General features: G+C 36.3%; 1 pseudogene; it reads right to left on the minus strand.

Annotated features, from left to right (window-relative positions):
* Nucleotides 1–7,970: 7,970 nt before the first annotated feature.
* LOC114047879 overlaps nucleotides 7,971–20,845 on the minus strand; it is a 37,269-nt pseudogene continuing 24,394 nt past the window's right edge.

A 20,845-nucleotide genomic window follows, 5' to 3' on the forward strand; every position in this document is an offset into this window, starting at 1 on the left:
CTATCTATCTATCTATCTATCTATCTATCTATCTATCTATCTATCTACCTACATATATATACATACATATAATTTTTTCCCTCCCACTACCCTAATACTGACAAAGGACTCATGAGTTACAAATATCATCTTTCCATGCAGGAATGTAAACAGTTCAACCTTAATAAGTCTCTTATGATTTCTCTTTCCTGTTTACCTCTTCATATTTCACTTGAGTCTTGTACTTGAAAGTCAAATTTTCTATTCAGCTCTGGTCTTTTCATCAAGAATGCTTGTTCCCTATTTCACTGAATGACCATTTTTTCCCCTGAAAGATTATACTCAGTTTTGCTGGGTAGGTGATTCTTGGTTGTAATCCTATCTCCTTTGCCCTCTGGAATATTATATTCCATGCCCTGTGGTCCCTTAATGTAGACACTGCTAAATCTTGTGTTATCCTGATTGTGTTTCCACAATACTTGAATTGTTCCTTTCTGGCTGCTTGCAATATTTTCTCTTTGACCTGGCAACTCTGGAATTTGGCTACAATATTCCTAGGAGTTTTCCTTTGGGGATCTCTTTCAGGAGGAGATCGGTGGATTCTTTCAATTTCTGTTTTGCCCTCTGGTTCTAAAATATCAGGGCAGTTTTCCTGTATCATTTCTTGAAAGATGATGTCTAGACTGTTTTTTTGATCATGGCTTTCAGATAGTCCAATAATTTTTAAATTCTCTCTCCTGGATCTATTTTCCAGGTCACTTGTTTTTTCCAGTGAGATATTTCATGTTCTCTTCTATTTTTTCATTCTTTTGGATTTGTTTTACAGTGTCTTGATTTCTCATAAAGTCACTAGCTGCCAATTGCTCCATTCTAATTTTTAAGGAAGTATTTTCTTCAGCAAACTTTTGGACTTTCTTTTCCATTTGGCCAATTTTGCTTTTTAGGGCATTCTTCTCCTCATTGGCTTTTTGGACCTCTTTTGCCATTTGGGTTAGGCTATTTTTTAAAGTGTTATTTTCTTCAGTATTTTTTGGGGTCTGCTTTAGCAAGCTGTTGACTTGTTTTTCAAGATTTTCTTGCATCACTCTCATTTCTCTTCCCAGTTTTTCCTCTACTTCTCTTATTTGCTTCTCAAAATCCCTTTTGAGCTCTTCTAAGGCCTGGGATTGATTCGTATTTTTCTTGGAGGCTTTGGATTTAGGAGCTTTGGCTTTGTTTTCTTCTTCTGGTTGTATGTTTTGATCTTCTTTGTCATCAAAGTAAGATAATATAGTCTCACTCTTTTTGCACTGCTTGCTCATGATCCCAGCCAATTACTTGAGTTATAAATTCTTCGTTAAGATATAAGTCTGTTTCCAGTGTGGAGAATGTACTGTCCCAAGCTTCAGGGGTTGTGTTCAGCTGTTTTCAGAGGTACTTCTAGAGAACTGTAAATTTTCAGTTCTTCCAAGGTGATATGATCAAGGGCGAGGTGTTTACTCCTTTCCTGGCCTGTGCTCTCATCTATGAATGACCACAAGCACTCTTTTCTGTCTTGGAACTGTGAGGAGAGTTTCCTCTCCACAGCCACTACAAGCTTCACCACGCCAGCACTCCTCCTCACCCCAGGACCGCCACCCAGAACTGTGACCTAGATCCAAGCCCAGGCAAAGCAAGAGAATCCTGCACCAGTAGAGAGATCCCTGCAATCCCCCTCTGATCAACCACTGGACTCCCCCTCAGTCTGTGGGCCAGAAGCTCTGGACGCAGCCACCACCCCAGGGCCACGCTTGGGGAATGAGGCTGGAACCCCACTCCCCTTCTCTCTCAGCACCCCAGAAACAGACTTTTCCCACTGACCTTCTAAGCCGTCTTTGGTGTTTGTGGGTTGCGAAGTCTGGAAACTGCCACAACTGCCTGTGATTCAGTCCTCTGAGGCCTGCGCGCCCATGCCGAACTGTGCTCCTATCCCCACCAGGCGTGATATACCTTTCTGATCAACCATCCACGCTGTCTTTGGCTGGAAATTTGTTTCACTCTGTCTTTTTGTGGGTTCTGCTGCTTTTGAATTTGTATAGAGACATTTTTTATAAGTATTTGGAAGGGTTTGGGAGGGAGGCTTAAGCAAGTCAATGCTTTTACTCCACCATCTTGGTTCCGCCCCCTCCAGCCTATTTCTTTACTTTGTATTTTATAATAGAGTTGTATTCTGCTCATGTCTTGTGGTTGGGGGTATCACAGTCTCAAGCTTCTTCACCATGCTTTTTTCACTGTTACTTAAAATGGTCTTTACTTTTTAATGCTTCTGAGATGGTGTGATCTGGTGAGAGGTGTGGTCACTGTGCCCCTAGTTTTTTTCCTGGTTCATACTGAAGAAGGGTTCCTGCTCCCTTGTAGCCTCAAATCTAACATCCGTCTCTCCATGCTGGAATTATGACCTGTGGACTTTGGCTAATTTGTACTCAATGCCAACACAGCAGTCCCCTGTAAACTCATGACTAGTTGTCCAATCTCCTTACCATCTCTGGGCAGTGAAAACTCCTAGAAAGGTTATTTCTGCTGTCCCAGCCACTGCAGCCTTGAAGACTCATAGTTTGTGTTGTTGTTGCCATATGCTCTAGGTAAGTCCTCACCCCCATATCAAAGACCTCTCTTGCCAATCTCTTAAGTTATCTTGGACTAGAAAAATGTCTAATTTTAACTTTTGGTTGGTTATGATACTCCAGAAATGCACTCAATATATTATCTTAAAGTTGTTTGGAGGGGGATGTTGGGAGTTGAATGTTTCCTCTCCTCCACAACCTTGGTTTCCATGATGGCATTGTCTATTTTTCACACGGTAAGTGAGCTAAAAATATTTTGTTTTGCTTTATTTTTCTAGGTGATGGGGTTAAGTGACTTGCCCAGGTTCACACAGCTAGTAAGTGTTGTGTGTCTGAGGCCAGATTTGAATTCAGGTCCTTCTGAATCCAGGGCCAGTGTTCTATCCACTGTGCCCCACCTAACTGCCCCTTACATGTTTTGTTTTATATTTTAAATTTGTTTCCATTAAAAACTGTGAAAAAAATTGTTAGTATTGGGGTCATACAGAAGGTGGTAGGCTGTATTTGGACCTTTAAATAATCCCTGATCTAGACCTATGCCAAACTGCTGAACTTTCCCTCTCACTCTCATTCTCTCTCTCTCTGTCTTTCTCTCTCTCTCTGTCTCTCTGTCTCTCTCTGTCTCTCTGTCTTTCTCTCTTTCTCTTTTCTCTATGTGTTACATAGCATGAGTTTGATAAATGTTTATTGACTAATTAACTTACTAACTCATTGTCAAAAGTTGACTAGGTAATAATTTCCTGACTTGACTTAAAGACAGTTTTAGCTCTTAAAAAGCAGATGAGAAACTTCCAGAGACAGTAAGTTAATATAGCAGAGAAAGTACTCAACTGATCTCTCCCAATGTTCCCCTCCAAACAATTTTAAAATAATGCTGCAAATCACAATCTGGTAGGCAGAGCCAGTCATAGTAAGACATTCTTCCAGGCCAACACAATTTAGGAAAATGAAAGAAGAGAGCTGTGGCAGTTGGAGGCTGACCCAGAACTGACATAGATTAAATACCGGTAGTGAGACTATGTGGTGAAAACAGAAGCAATAATAGCTTCAGGAGTTCTCAAGCCAGAGATAGTTAGGGAAACTGGCAACTGCTCAGACAGAGATTACAGAAATCCCCTGCTAGCATTAGATGAAGAATCAAATGATGCTGGGCATATCCATGGCCTATATCCACTGATGGGTCATTCTTCAATGACAGAAAGGAGAATTTTTGGTTAAGAGTGAGTGGGAACTCATGAGGAGTTCTTGGTCACAGGGGATCAGGGACCCTGAGGAATAATAACTCTTCTGGTCCCAAGGGAGCAACATCACCTATGGTTCCAAGGGATCAGGGGTCCCAAGGAGTAGCATTAATTACAAACTCAAGGAATCAGGGGCCCTTCCCATGTAAGAACCAGAGTGCTGACTGGGAAAACAGTGACAACAACTCTCTCCAGGTCCCACCTCCTTGGAAGCAATGAAAACTTCCAAAACCCCATAATTCAGAAAATAGCAGTGCAGAAAAAGCTGGAACATTGACCAGAGGTCCCCAAAGTTATTTGGCCTACTATCCCCTTTTCAAAAGAAATTATTCCATTTCCCCTGGAAATCTACTTTTTTTAACCCATTAATTTTTTTTAATTTGTCATTTCAAAAATTATACACATACACACATATACACATAATGACACATCTTGAATTTAATGATTTTTCATAAATTTGTGGGGGGTTTTTCCTGCATTGAAATTTTGATGACACAGTTTTGCATCATGTAATCATATAATATTGTATTATAAAGAAGTCATTACATGCACATATTCCTGTCAATGCATGCTGGACTTCTTGACAACGCGTGATGCACTTGCCTGCCAATACTTGGTTATTAAGACCTGTCAGTGTACTTGACCACTGAATGGTTATAACTTGTTCTTCAGAATGATTGAAGTAGTTCACAACTCCACCAGCAGTGCAATGGTGTCCCAATTTTTTCCACATTCACTCCAATGTTATTTTCCTCTTTTATCATATTAGCCAATCTCATAGGTATGATTTAGTAGTTCAGAGTTGTTTTAATTTGTATTTCTCTAATTAGTAGTGAGAGTATTTTTTCATGAATCTATGGTAAAGTTTGATTTCTTCTTCTGAAAACTGCCTGTTCATAACATTTGACCATTCATCAATGGAGGAATGATTCTTATTTTTATGAATTTGGCTCAGTTTCCTGCATATTTGAAAAATGATGTCTTTAAGAAAGAAAATGGTAAAATTTATTTCTTTTCTATTTTGCTTCTAATTCTGTCTGTATTAGTTTGTGCAAAAGCTTTTTACTTTCACGTAATCAGAATTATTTATTTTATTTGTATACTTCATTTACTTACTTTCTATACTTCATTTGCTGTATCTCATTTATTATATATAAACTCTTACCTTATCTACAGACCTAAACAGGTTGCAGTATAAAATTGTGATGGAATACTATTGAGCTATTTTTAAGAAAAAAGCAGAAAGCAGTTGAACTAATGAGGAGGAATGCTTATTTGTCATTTGATTCTCATTGGTAAGGAAGTATTCATTACTAGATTGGAAATTATGGGAACTTTGGAGGCAAAATGGCACATCCCTTCATAAAGTTGCTGATAAAGGAAAGGAAAACTGAGTATAGACTGACTTGTTCCCTGAATTTTCAGAGAGAAGATTTCAAAGGGTTCATGGTAAGCTCTAAGATATGATAGGATTCCATGGACTAATATTCTTCATGAAATGTCTTTCCAAGAGGGTAGAAACCTCAGAATTGAAATTTTGGAGATACAGAAAAATAACTTTCATAAGGAGGAAAAATGCTAGATCTCTCAAGAGACCAATATCACCAATCAAATTATCTGTTAAAAACAGAGAGAGAGGGGGAGAGAGAGAGAGAGAGAGAGAGAGAGAGAGAGAGAGAGAGAGAGAGAGAGAGAGAGAGAGAGAGAAAGAGAGAGAGAGAGAGAGAGAAATAGAAAACAAGATCAGATAAGGATTTACTACAAAAAGTGTGACATGCTCCTATTGGAACAAAAATGTCAAGTGTTAAGCCTTAGAATGAAATGAGTCTAGTGAAGTGTGCCAATATCAATTGAAAGCATTATTTAATGCTAAACTGGGAGAAAGGGAAAGATCAAAGAAATTATAGGATTCCTTTTTTTCCCTCACTGGTTCAGATAATAACTAACAATAGAGAGAAGTCAATACCTGAAAAACGGGTACTATAGTACATGTTATAGTTTTTTTTTTCTTTAGAAAGAAAATAGAATAGTGTCTTCAAATTACAGGGTAATGAATTTTACTTTGAACCTTAGAAAAATTCAAGAACAGATCATTATAAAGAGCTAGCAAGGCAATTAACTAAGAACAGATCATGCCAGATTAACATATTAATTTTTTGTAAAAAAAATCAACTAAATTGTTAGATCAAGAGTATGATATAGATATATGTTGCCTAGATTTTAGCAAAGCATTTAACAAAATCTCTCATAAAATACTTGTGGAGCAAACAGATATAGGCCAGAAGATAACAGTATGTGATGCATTTGGAAATACTTGAATAGACAAAATCAAAAAGTAGTCATTTACTGGTTCAAAGTTAATTTTGACAGGAGATCCCCATTGGAAGGCCTTAGAAATAATTTCTCAGCCCTGTGCTATTGAAAATTTTTGTCAATAACTCAGATAAAGGCATAGAGGAAAGTCTTGACAGTGTGTCTCAATATTCTCAGGTTTTAGCAGATTGTAGGCTCAATGTGAGTCAGCAATATAAAGTGGCATGAAGTGACCCAAAATGCTAATTCAAACTTAAACTGCTGTGAGAAAGGCACAGCTTCAAGGAATAAGAAAAGAGTAGTCCTAGTGTACCCTGCACTGGGCAGACCACTTCTAGGAAATGGCATTTAGTTCTAGGTCTTACAGTTTAGGAAATACATTGAAAAGTTAAAGAAAGTATCAGGGAGATCTAGTCCTAAGAACAGTATATCTTTTGAATGAAGAATACAAGACTCCAGAGCTATTAGAGATGTCTTCAAGCATTTGAAGGTTTGTCATATAGGAAAGGGAGTTTTCCTGACATCAGGGAACAATTAATGGAAGTGCAAAGAGACAAATTTAGGTTGGACTCATCCAAAAGTAGAATGGGTTGCCTCATTTTGAGGATTTCACATAAAAGTTGAATAAAACCATCAGTTGAGTATATTACATTCCTTTACAATCATACATTGGACGTGTTGGACATTGAGGTTCTTTCCCATCCCAAAATTCTAGGACTCTGTATATATTGTGAGAGAAGGTCAGGAGATCCCTGATTAATTATTTCTTCCTAAATCAGTTGATAAGAATAGAATGTAAAGTGACAGGTAAGAGAAATACCTAAATATTCCTTTCCTAAAAAATGCAAAAAAGTTACCCTAATTACAATTTATGAATAATCCTCTAATCAAGCAAATTTGATGTAATAAGAAGGGGGGCCTAGTAGACAATATAAAATACTTGGAAGTCTACCTGCCAAGACAAACCTAGGAACTATATGAATAAAATTACAAAGCACTTATTACACAAAGGTGATCTTTATTTTCATGTTTACTTGTTGTTGTCTGTGCTTTCTTTCACAACCTGACTAATAGGAAATGTTTTACATGACTGCACATGAATAACCTATATGCCTCCCCTAATCTGCCCTCTCTTTTAACCCCCCTTTTCTTATCACCCTCCCCTACTACTTCCATGTAAATTAAGATAGATTTATGTATCCAAATGAGTGTGTATGTTATTTCCTCTTTGAGCAAATTTTGATGACAGTAAGGTTTAAGCCTCACCTGCCACCTACCCCTAGCCATTTTCCCTTCCACTGCAAAAGTTCTTTTGGGCCTCTTTTAAAAAAAATTAAATAAGATTCAATTTATTCAAGTAATCTTAAATCATTCTACAATGGAAATTATTATTAGACATGTACCATATTATGAACCATGTATATTCTGACATGCTTTGTCCAAGAACAACTCAAAACACCATAAAATGCCATTGATATCTTTAAAATCATGTGCCTGCTGGACAGCCGAGGAAGATGAGATAATTTAATGTTTCATACAGATCCTAAGGTAAATGAAATTACTAGATCCATTAGCCAACAGGTATTAGTGATGAGTAGTCAAAAAATGCTTGGAAAATGGTCATAATGGAACAGTTCAGTAATGTTTTCAAAATAGGAATGGCTTGTTTAAAAGTTCCAAGACACGACACTGTTCGGTATAAAACACTGGTGACCAACACGCTGATTCTCAGTTTTGGAGCATGGGGCATCAGTCTCCTTCTGGATGAAATGCACCTGACCACTGGCACATTTCTAGTCTGTGATTAGAATGTCCTTTTGAATGAACAGTGCTAGCAGGTATGGACTATAGGCTGTCAGTGGTAGTGGATAGCAGTGTAAAAGATGATCCAAACAACCATAAACAGTGCAAAAGATGACATAAAACCTTCTTTTGTTAGCTGTCACGTCCCACCATAATCTTTCTCATCAATTTGTTGGGAGCTGCTGAAGTAGAGGTACAAGATTCCAGCATTGATCAGACAGAATACTGCTATTCCCACGAAGTCCTTCAGTGGCTCCACTCCCCAAATGACGCCCCGGATAACTGCAACGATCTGTCAGAACCAGTAGATCACATCTAAAAACTTATCCTTGTCCTCCCAGGCCACGTCGTTCTGCAGCGCTTTGCTCCAAGCCGAGCTCTTCGGGAGCAGTGGCTGCGGCAGCTCCTTCTTCCGCCTCCTGCCACTCAGTCTCCCTCACTCCATCCTTCCGTCAATCCATCGTTCTTTCAGTCCTACCCCTGGGCTGAGCCTCCCTCTCACAGCGCCCAACAACCCGCCCTCGACCAACTGGCTCCGGGTCCAGCCGCCCTTCAACTAAGCAGGCTGTGTGCCCGATCGTATCGGAGGTGTTTTTGAACCTTTTTTATGTGAGATAATTTATCCCATTCTACCTCTCCCCCTCTTTTTTTCTCCCAGTATATCCCTCTTTCTCACCCTTTAATTTTTTTTTTTTTTTGGATATTTTCCTATCATAGTCAACTCACCTCCCTGCCCTCTGTCCTCTTCTACCTTCCCTAATAATGACAAAGTTCTTCAGAGTTACTGTTATCATCTCCCCATGTAGGAATGTAAATACTCTATCCCTATCTAATCCCTTATGATTTTGCTTTCCTGTTTACCTTTTTATGCTTCTCTTGAGTTTTGTATTTGAAACCAAATTTTCTACTTACCTTTTGTCTTTTCAACAGGAATACTTGAAATTCCTCAATTTCATTTAATGTCTATTTTTTCCCCTGAAGAATTATATTCTGTTTTGCTGAGTAAGTGATTCTTGGTTGTAATCTTGGCCTAGCTCCTTTGCCACCTGCAATATCACATTACAAGACTTCCAATCTTTTAGTGGAGAAACTGATAAATCTTATGTTATTCCTCCAACCCCCTGCTCCCATGCCCTGAGAAGACAAGCACTATGATATCAATTATACACATGAAATCATGCAAAACACATTTCCATATTAGCCATATTTCCAAAAAAAAGCAAGAAAAAATTAAAAAGTGAGAAAAGTATACTACATTTTGCACTGAGTTGCATCAGTTCTCCCTGTGAAAGTGGATAGAACGTTTTTCATCATGAAACCTTTGGAATTGTCTTAAATCATTTTATTGATCAGAGTAACCAAGTCTTTCACAGTTGATCATCCTTTAATCTTTGTTGTTACTACAATGAGATCCCAATTCTTTTTACTTCACATTAGTTCATATAGGTCTTGCTATGTTGCTCTTTTTTCCCTGAAACCACCCTACCCATCATTTCTTATAGCATAATTGTACTCCATCATAATAGTACTCCATGCAATAATTTATTCAGCCATTCCCCAGCTGACAAGCATCCTCTCAATTTCCAATTCTTTCCCAGTACAAAAAGAGGTACTAAAAATATTTTTGTACATAGAGGTCCTTTTTTTAAATCTCTTTGTGATACAGATCTAGTTGTTCTATTGCTGGGTCAAAAGGGTATCCACAGCTTTATTGCTTTTTAGGCATAGTTCCAAATTGTTCTTCAGAACGGTTGAACCTGTTCACTAATCCCCCAGCAGTTCTTAAATGTATTTATTTTTTTTCCTCATCACCTCCAGCATTTGTCATTTCTGATAAGTATAATGTGGTATGTCAGAGCTGTTTTAATTTGTATTTTTACAATCAATAGTGATATTTTTTCATTTGACTAATAGAAAACTTTGATTTCTTTTTCTGAAAACTGTCTATATCCTTTAACCATTTATCAATTGGGAAATGGCTCTTATTTTTTATAAATTTGCTGCAGTTCTATACTCAGTATATATTTGAGGAATGAGGACTTTATCAGAGAAACTTGTTGTAATTTTTTATATTACTTCATAGTCATGATACTTTTAGCAGAATTATAGTTTCTCTGATTATCTTTTAAAATTAATTCTATTTTTGCTTTTGTTTTGTCTGAAATCATGATTGCTACTCCTGCCTTTTTTACTTCAGCTGAAGCATATTGGATTCTGCTCTAGCCCTTTATTTGATCTCAGTGTGTGTTTTTCTGTTTCAAGTGTCTCTTGTTTCTAATCTATTCTGCTATCTGCTTCCATTTTATGAGTGAGCTCATGCCATTCTAATTCACAGTTATGATTACTAAGTGTGTATTTCCCTCCATCCCAATTTCTTCTGTTTCTTCTTCTCTCTTTTCATCCTGTCCCTCCTCAGAACTTTGTTTTGTTTCTAACCACTGCCTCCTTTAATCCACCTTCCTTTTTATCATCTCCTCCTTTCCATTATTGCCTTCCCCTGCTATTTCACTATTAAGTCACCTTTCTATACCCAATTTAGTGTGTGTGTGTGTGTGTTTATTCTTTCCCCCGTTGAACCAATACAGATGAGAAGATTCAAGCATTGCTTGTCACACCCCCATTTCTCCCTCCATTGTATAAAACTTTTCCTTTTGCAAGTTTTTTTTTGTTTGTTTATTTTTATGGGAGAAAATTGGCCCTATTCTTCCTTTCCCTTTCCCCTTCTCCCAATGAGTCCTGATTTCTCACAGATTCATTGCGGGGGGGGGGGGATATAATTGACTGACACACACACACATACCCTCTGTCTATGTAAATTCTTTTTAACTGCCCTTAATAATGATAAAGTTCTTAGGAGTAACAGGTATAATCTTCCCATCTAGGAACATAAACAGTTTAACTTTATTGAGTCCCTTATGATTGCGCTGTCATGTTTACCTTTTTATGCTTTGTTTGAGTGTTTTGTTTGAATGTCAAATTTTCTATTCAACTCTGGTCTTCACATCAGGAATACTTGAAAGTCCTCTATTTCTTTAAATATCCATTTTCCCCCCAAAGAATTACGCACAGTTTTGCCGTATAGGTTATTCTTGGTTATAATCCTTGTTCCTTTGCCTTTGAGAATATCATATTTCAAGCCCTTCATTCCTTTATGTGGAAGCCACTATATTTTGTGTGATCCTGACTGGGGCTCCATGATATTTGAATTTTTGTTCTCTGGCTATTTGAAGTAATTTCTCTTTGACCTGGGATCTCTGGAATTTGGCTATAATATTCCTGGAAATTTTAATTTGGGGATCTCTTTCAGGAGATGATCAGTGAATTATTTAACTTCTCTTTTACCTTCTGGTTCTAGTATTTCAGGAAAGTTTACATTGATAATTTCTTGAAACACAATTTCTAGTCTCTTTCTTTGATCATGGCTTTCAGGTGGTCCAATAATTCTTAAACTATCTCTCTTTTATCTATTTTCTAGGTCAGTTGTTTTTCCAATGAGATATTTCACATTTTCTATTTTTTCCTTTTGAATTCTTCTCTTCAGTGTATTTTTGCCTCTTTTACAGTTAGACCAGTACTATTTTTAAAGGAGTTTTTTTCAGTATTTTTATGCCTCATTTACCAAGCTGTTAATTCTCTTTTTCATAATTTCCTTGTATCATTCTCATTTTTTCCCCAATTTTTCCTCTACCACATTTGTCTCTTTCTTAAATTCTTCCAGGACTTCTTGTTTGGTTTGGGCCCAATTAGCATTTTTCTTTGGGTCTTTTTTGGTAGATGTTTTCACATTATTTTCTTCTGATTTTTATGTTTTTGTCATCTTTGCCACCATAGTATTTTTTTGTCAATTTAATTTTTTTGTTTATTCATTTTCCAGACTATTTCTTGCCTTTGACCTAAATTTATGTTCAATTTGGGCTCCATTTACCTGGGAATGGGGAAGTACTTACCCAAGCTTCAGACTTTTTTGTGCTACTATTTTCAGAGCTAATTTGCAAATCTTTGAGATTACCCCTGAAAATTTTTGGTGCTTCCAAGGTTGTGGATCCTGGGAAGGATATGATCACTGTTCTTCTGGTCTGTGTTCTGGCCTTTACCCAAGAAGGGCTTCTGGTCCTCTGCAGCTGCAAATGCTAGCACTCCTCTTTACTTTGATGCTCTAATCAGGGCCCCTACTTCCTTGTGACCTACCACCAGTGCAGTTCTCTTTCCTGGAACTGTCACCCAGAACTTCTTATGCACAATAGAGTCATCAATCAGTGCCAGCTGTACCTAGTGCCAGGGAATGGTTCTCTATAATCTCTTTTAGACTAGTTTTCTGAACCTCTTACCCTCTCTGGGATGCGAGTTACTGAAACCACTGCTGCTGCTGTATATGTATGGGTTCCAGAAAAGCCTCTACCCTGGTGTCATAAACTTCTCTTGCCAACCTCTTATGATTTCTTATACCAGAAAAAAAAAGTTTCACCTTGACCCTTTGTTGACTCTGCTGCTCCAAAATGTAACGTGAGGCATTATTTTAAAGTTGTTTGAAGGGGAATGTTTGAAGAGTTCAGCTGGGATAGCTGCCCCTAATCTGCCTTCCCAGCTGAGATGGCTCACCTTTTCAAATCCTCTTGACAATGGAACACAATTCTAAGGCTCCAGGCCAATGATGCCTTTAGAGTGATTTGCTTTCAGTTGCCAGCAGCTTCTCACCACCACAGCCAAAGCCAGTCAATTCCAAGTAGATTTACAAGAGAACTAACTCAACAGCATCAATTTGCCTTTCCAGATTTTTTATTGGGTAGGAAGTTCCATTCCCTCAGATTCCCTTGAGTTTACTCTCTTCTGGGACTACAATTAAAAACAAAAGGATTCACTAATGTGAAAATGAGTTTAATAGAAATGTATATGTATAGCCTATATCAGATTGTGTGCCATCTTGGGGAGGGTGAGAAAAATTTTAAACTCAAAAGCATATGGAAGTGATTGCTGATAAATCAAAATAAATTAATTTTAAAAATCCATAAAAAAAGGTTGAATCTATAACTTTCTGGGATTCAGCCCTTTCATCTATAAAATGAGTGATTTGGACTAAAGAATCTGAAAGGGCTCTTTAATATAAATGATCAACTCCTTAGAAAAAGTAAGCTCAAATATTTGGCTTAAGAGATATCACAAAGATTTAAACTAAAGGGACTGGACCTCCACACTAAAATCCAACATGCCCCTGTATTTATTTTTCTTTTTCTCTTTCTTTCCTTCCTTCCTTCTTTCTTTCTCTCTCTGTTTCTCTCTTGTCTCTCTTCTCTTTGTTTCTTTTTCACAATCTAAAAAGTATAATTTACTACTCTATTCAAAGAATAAAAATACTTCTCCCCAAATGCTTTCTAGGTTTTAGCCTTGTATTGCATATAATTTCAATGCAACTGTTTTCATTATAACTCTAGAAGTTTGCATATTTGGCACCATGTATTTAATTCAAAGTGTTTCAGTGAGAGGATTCTTGAGAACCTTTATCAATGAGCTTGTTGACTTTTTGTCACAGACCATTACTTTTTGAATAATATTTAAATAGGAAATAAAACCTCATTTATTTTTTAAATATTTTCATTTTTTTGACAAAAAGGGAGATATATCAAATATCCTCAAGACAGATCATTCAGAATAGTTGTGAAACATTTGAAACGGATTATGGCTATACTGCAAAAGCCCAGAAAATTCCAGGATATTATGTTAAGATACTTGGAAGCCTGTAGAAAACTCTTAGGCTGCCAAATCAAAGATAAACTGGATTAAAATTATGAACTAGTAAGAGCAAAAGATAATTTAGTCAGGCCACCATATTAGCCTGACTCTAACATGTACAGTTCAGCCAATTTAGCATTGGTTAAGAGAATGAACCAACAGAGAAATCATTAATGTTTTAATATCAAGTTGGAAGGATCCCTTTAGTGGAATGTCCAGTGGACCTGCCCTTAACCCTGTGCTGTTTACCATTTTTATCAGTGTCCTAGATAAAGCACAAATTGAATTTACAGATGTCACAATGTTAAGAGGTAACACATGAGAAGCAAGAGTCAAGATCTAAAAGGATATCAACCAATTAGAATGTTAGACTGATAATAAGATAAAATTTAATAGTGAAAAATGTAAAATTTTGGCTTCACAAGGTCAACTTCACAAAAACAAGATTGGGAAAACTAGGCTAAACAGCAGTTTGTCTGAAAATAAATGTGAGGTTTTCATGCACTGCAAACTCAATATGAGTCCATGGCAATATGACAGTTGAAAAAAAGTGAATCTATGATTAGGCTGCGTTCCTAGAGTCATATTGTCTAGATCAGCAATAATCCTGATGGTCTTTTCTCTAGCCAAACTATATTTTGGTTTTTATGTCCAGATCTGGGCACAACATTTTAGGAAGGCTGTTGATAAGCTAGAAGTTTGTCGACGGCTACCAGGAAACCAAAATGCCTTCAAGAACATTTCCACGTTCAGTTGACTTAAGGGAGGGTTGTTTTGCCAGGAAAAGAGAAGAATTATGTGAGACAGAAAAACTATCTTTAAGAGTTTAAAGGACTGTAATATGGAAAAGGTACTTGACTTATAGTGTTTAGTTCAAAGGGAGCAGAGAATAAAATTAACAGTAAAGGGGGAGGGGGAGTTGCTGAAACAGATTTAGGTTAATTATAAAGAAAAATTATAATAAATAGAGTCAGCCAAAAGTGGAATGGGCTGCCTTGAGTGGTAGTGGAATTCCCCTCACTGTAGGACTTCAAGCAAAGGTCAAACAATAATTTTTCCAGCTTGTGGTTAGATTTATTTCTCAAACATCATTTGGACTAGATAGTCACTGAGTTCCCTTCCAATTCTGTAATTCTGAGTTGGAGGACCCAAAAGGAAACTAACATAGGAGAGTTTGGACAAAGCACATGAAACTTCAATCATGAGCCACAGAGAGAAATTCAGAATGTTAAGAATGGGGAGTTTCTTGAGCATTAAATACAATAGTAACATAAACAATATCATGTATCTATAACATAAAGCCAAACTTCAGATAATATCAACTGCATTTCCAAATTATCACATATAAAAATCATTAACCTTATTACCTTTGGCACTTTAAAACTAATGCAGAGTTACCAGGTATGGAACAATTATATTCAATCAAAGAAATAATAATAATGTAGTGCTTACCATATGCCAGTCACCATGTTAAGCACTTTACAATCATTATTTTAATCTAACAACAAAACTGGGAGGTGGGTACCATTATTATTTTTCTATTTACAGATCAGAAAACTGAAGCAAAGAGAGATAAGCCAACTTGACTAAGATAACATGGCCAATAAATTTCTGCAACTGGAACATAATTCAAGTTTTCCTGCATTTTTCCAGCATTTTTTTTTCAACATCTTTATTTGGGAACCTGATCTGAGATGATCAAGGAAGGGTTAATAAGAGGTGGCTATAAGATACCCATTTTCTTTCTTCACTCTTGAATTACTTCCAAACTAGGTGCATTCTTTCATTGCCCTAGAACAATAAAGCTATCAATCTTCAAGGGAAAATGTCATGTACTTCTAACCTGTATAAATTTAATTCTTATTTTTCCTTAAAACAAATTCTAGCATGGTACCTCAAAACTTACTAAAATTTTTCAGAAGGGAGTGAGTTCCAATTACCTAAAGTCTCAGGAGTTTTTCCCTACAGTCTTAAAGTGATTAATCTTCAACTCCTTAATTTGCTAAGATGTTTTTAGCAGTTCTACAAACTTTAATTACCTGACTTTTTTTTTCTTATTACCTAATCTCCCTTGGAAAGCCTAAAGTGGGAGTTAGTACTGATTACTGGGACAATTGCTTCAAGAATGAAAGTTCATTAATCTTTCACAGTATTCTAAACTCTTTGGCTACAGCCCTTAGAAGTTTTTCTGGCTCACTGTATTTTAAATCTTTCAAGGTAACAGAATCAACAAACCATAAAACATGACACAGATATTTTACAAAGACAAAACACAGACAAAACAACAAGACAGATGTAAATGGACAAAAAGAATTCTAACAAAGTGTACAATTACAATTTTAACTTTACAGAGGCACATACTTAAACTTGTGCAGTTTAAGAAACCACAGAGGCACACAGTATAACTTTAGAATCCTAATCCCCCTGGGCTTCAGTTACTCCTGTGTAAAGTGAGTAGGTTGGACCAGATTGCCTTTAAGATCAATTCCACCTCCAGATATCTCTTCCTATGAGCAAATATACCCTCTACCTCCTGTTTGATACCTGAAATCCCTTTAGCAGGAACAAAGCCTTTCAGTCCATTAGCCCTTAGAACATAAGTCATTATAGCACTATTTGGTGTTCCCACAAATGCTTCTGATGTTAGGGTATAAGTATGTCATTTGTGGATAGCAGTGACAACCTGTAAAGTATCTCAAGGAGGCTCCCCACCACCACTTCACACTTTTATGTTTTGAGGAACTTCCAGCTGAACAAACAGGAAAGAAGAACATCAGAGAGAAGAAGGGAGCAACTAAACATAGAGTTAAAAAGAAAAACTGACTTGTTTTCTGGAATTCATAGCCTTCTTCACAAGATTCAAAAGACTTGGTTCACCAAACCATACTTATTTTGTTAGCTTCCTTAAAACACAGGTCCAGGAGACAATCCTTCTGGAAGATTATTTTAATTCTGAATACTCCAAACATGAAATCCTCATTGCCTATTGTCTTATTCCCATGGAGAAGTTGAGCTGCTACTTTGTCAATATAAGGTGAATATTGCACAGAAACCTTGCAGATAACAAACAAGTAGGATTTCTAGGCCATTAATAATACCTTCTGCTCATTACTTTTTATAGTAGCAGAGAAGTGGATGCAATGAAAGTGTCCATTAATTGGAAGAAAGCTGAGACATTTGTGAAAGTTGAACATAGTGGAATATTACTGAGGTATGAGAAATAATGAATAAGATGTATATAGAGAAGCATGGGAATACTTCTATGAACTGATTTTTAAAATAAGTAAGAACTAGGGAAATGAAATACACATTGAATACTAAGTCACATTAATTCAAAGAACAAGCAATCAATTGAAATGGAATGCCAGGAAATTGCAATGATCAGTCTTACCTCCAAAGAAGAAATATGAGAATGCACTTCCTTCATGTCTTTGGAGATGTGAAAGACTATCCAATAAGGATTTTGGGTATAATGTCAAGTTTTGTGACATATTAATTAGTTTTGCCAAAAAATTTTGCCGTCTGGGAAGTGGGGACAGAGAGATGCACTGCAAACTATAGGTGATATAATAGCAAAAAGGTATCAGTAAAAAAAAATAATAATAACATTTAAAAATTAATGTCCCCTTACCTAAAATATCTTCCTCAGAGTTCTGCCCCAGGTCCTGAAATTTTGCCATCAGAAATTACTCCCTTTGGACCAAGACATTGTCAGACTCAGAAAATCCATTGATCCTTACAAAGATAACCTTCATTGGTTAATATTAAGAATCTTTGATTTCCTTGACATATGGAAATCTCTCCACCAGATCAGGTCAGAAATGTCAATCTATACCTTAGTGTATGAATGATAAAGAGTTGACAAAAGAACATAGAGATTTAATTACTTCTCCAGCACAGAGCCAGTAAATATCCAGACCTCAAATTCTGGTTCTAAGCTCGACTGACTACATCACTCTGCCTGTTGAAGGATTTGCATTCATACTTTTGTATAAATTTACTTATAGAGTTGTTTTTGCAGTGTGACAGATAGTTGAGAGCATGTTGTTACAGGAATGGGATGTGGAAAGTTGTGAAATACTGAAAGGCAAAGTTGGACCATCTAAAGGAATCCAGGTTTCTAGCTAAGAAAGACACTAAAGGACCCAGAGCCCAGATTGAGTAAAAGAAAGTGAGGGAAAAGTAGTTGCCAGAAAGAAAGTATATCTGCTCCACCTAAATCCAATTGGCATTTGATTTATACCCTGTAGGATTAAATTTGGATTTTTCTTTCCATGTGACATATGCTACTTCTCAAAGTCTGTCATTTGAAAGTAGGAATAAGAAGCAAAGGGACCTTTCAAAGCACAAGGAAATAAGAGATCTAAGAGGACAGGAAGGAATAACTGAAAGGAAGGGGGATTAAATTATTTAAGTCCAGAAGGTGATGCTATACATGAGATCATAGTTATCAGAGTTTACAAACTAAGACTGTCTTGGAAAATGCTGAGCTGAGGTTTTGTTTGTTTGCGTGATTTTTATTTTGTATTTTGACCCCATCGATGTAATAAAAAAGGAAGGGAAGAAATGAGAAAGAAAAAGACAAAGAGAAATACAAGACAAAACAGTGGATTAGTAAGCCAAAAACCAGTAAACTCCTCTGGTGTGCTTCCCTCTGTCCAGAGAATAATATCTACACCACATTCATTCTATTTATTGCTCCAAAGACCTTTTTGTCTTTCACAATCTCCTTTTCTATTATTTTTTCTTAAAAGTCGCAGAATACATGTATGTTAAAAATAGGCTGAATTCTAGGCACAAGTATAATTCTAATACAGAGGAATATTGGGTAAATACAAATCCTTGCCAAATGCACACAGTTCTAATAATATGGTGATAGGTCCTATGCACAGATTTCAGATGCTACCTATCTCTGTCTCTCTATCTGTCTCTGTCTCTGACTCTCTCTCTCTGTCTCTCTGTCTCTCTCTCTCTCACACACACACATACACATACACTTGCAAAGTGTCAGAATAATTTCCTTCTATCTGACCTCTAGCCCTTGTTCTTAGATTTTCTTTTCTTTTTTTTCTTCCTCATATTAACTACTATGCTGAAGTTTTAACAACTTTTTATAAAAGACAATAAAAGCTTATTGTATGTTTTCACAGAATTCCAAAAATCATATTCCTTTTAAAGAGTTTTCACTATATCTTGTAGATGACTCAAAATGCAAAGAAAAAAGGCATGGTGGTCATGCGTATGTGATCAGGAAAAAGAAGTAGCCCGGTCATATATTATATACAATGGTTAACAGATGGGTAGCACAAGTTCTGCACTCATGCCCATGGAACTCAGAAAGACCTGAAGCACATTGGGTATATCCTTTATGTACAGTCTATGAAAAGACATGAACATGAATTGCACAGAATGAGAAATCATAAAGGAGTATCTCTCCTATCTGTACTGATGGACAGAATGCTTACATCCATAACTGATCCATTGAGGTATAAGGCTATGTTTAAGTTCCTGGAGTTCAGAAACTGTTTTTGTGGGAGCTTTTTTGGTCTTCATATTACCAGTGAATAAAATATTATATAATATACATACATTATATTTTATATATGTATATAATTCAATTAATGAATTGAATTTTCTCAAAAATATTAAGCATTTAGTATGTGCTAGTCATTGTTCCAAATGGGATAAAAATTTTTAAAAAAAGATATTCCCTCCCTCAAGCTACTCTTTGTATCAAATACTGAAAAGCTAGATGCCACACTAGATAGAGAACCTGACCTGAAGTAAGGAAGACTTCAGTTCAAATCTGACATCAAATATCTACTACTTGTGTGACCCTAGACAAGTAACAACTTCTGTTTGCCTCAGTTTCTTCACCTCTAAAATGGGGATTAGAATAATACCTATTTCCCAGGATTGTTGTGAGGATCGAGCATGATAATAATTGTGAAGTACTTAGTACAGTGCCTGCCATATGTAAGTGCTATATAAATTATAGATATTATAATTACTATGCTGTAGTTATGGTTTATGGTTATATATTATACAGTATGGTTAATTTGATTATTATTCCCTAAGCAATATCTGAAAAGTAGGAGTGAGAGGAAGAAGCACAGTTCCTTGTTCCTAGGAGTTGAAACCAAGTTGGGCAGCAGATGAAAAGTAAAGATAAATACTATTATCATTCTTTTAAATTCACCCATCAGATTTAGTCCTTTGGCCTAGCCAGTTGAAATCTTTTGGGATCCTGATTATCACTGGACCTCACTTATAGCTCCTTGCCTCATGTAACCTAACAATTTATTAAGCATGTCATCAATATGATCATTTAAATCATAATAAAATATTGAACCACACTGGGCTGAGAAAATTCTACAAGGGTCTACTTTACCAGTTGATCTTGTCAAATCACTAAGACTTTAAGTTGCAGATAAGGTACTGAGCTGCATAATAAAGGCAGTTTCTTGAAGTGAGGAAATCACAGATCCAGTCCCTATCTCTACCTCCTGGGGCTTGGTCCATTAGTCACTTCCACATCTGGATACCTAGAAAATCTTCTTACTCACATCTTTCCTTCTTCTCCAGAAAGACAGTGTGGGAGACTATGAAATGATTTACTGCAATCCATTTATACTGTTCCTTTGTTATTTCCCTAATCTGCCAATCTACTCAGCCTATAAGAAAAAAAAATGTAATGAGAATAGTGTAAAATAAACTACTCTTGATGAAGTCATGCTGGATTTTGGTGATCAGTTGTTTTCCTTCTAAATGTTTACAATCTATTCCTAGTAATAAAAGTTTAGATTAGTAGCCTTTGGATTGAAGAGTCTTTTTTTTTCTTTCACTTAAAAATCAGTGCATTTGCCCTTTTACAGTTTCTACTTCTCCTTATCTACATGGTTTTTCTTTTCTTTTTAGTATATTTTGTAAATATCTTTTTTCTTTTATCACCTAATTTTCTTTGTATCTTTTCCCTTTCCACTTTCAGAGAGTCATTCCATATAACAAAGAACTTTTTTCATTATTTTTTTATTAATTTATTTTGAATTACCAACAATCACTTCCATAAGCTTTTGAGTTTTAAATTTTTCCTCCCTTCCCTCCCCATGACAGCAGGCAATCTGATATAGGCTATACATATACATTCCTATTAAACATATTTTCACATTAGTGATATTGTAAGTAAGCATTAGAACTAAT

This window comes from Vombatus ursinus, unplaced genomic scaffold, assembly GCF_900497805.2.
Source record: "Vombatus ursinus unplaced genomic scaffold, bare-nosed wombat genome assembly UNPS02014791.1, whole genome shotgun sequence".
Taxonomy (NCBI): Eukaryota; Metazoa; Chordata; class Mammalia; order Diprotodontia; family Vombatidae; genus Vombatus; species Vombatus ursinus.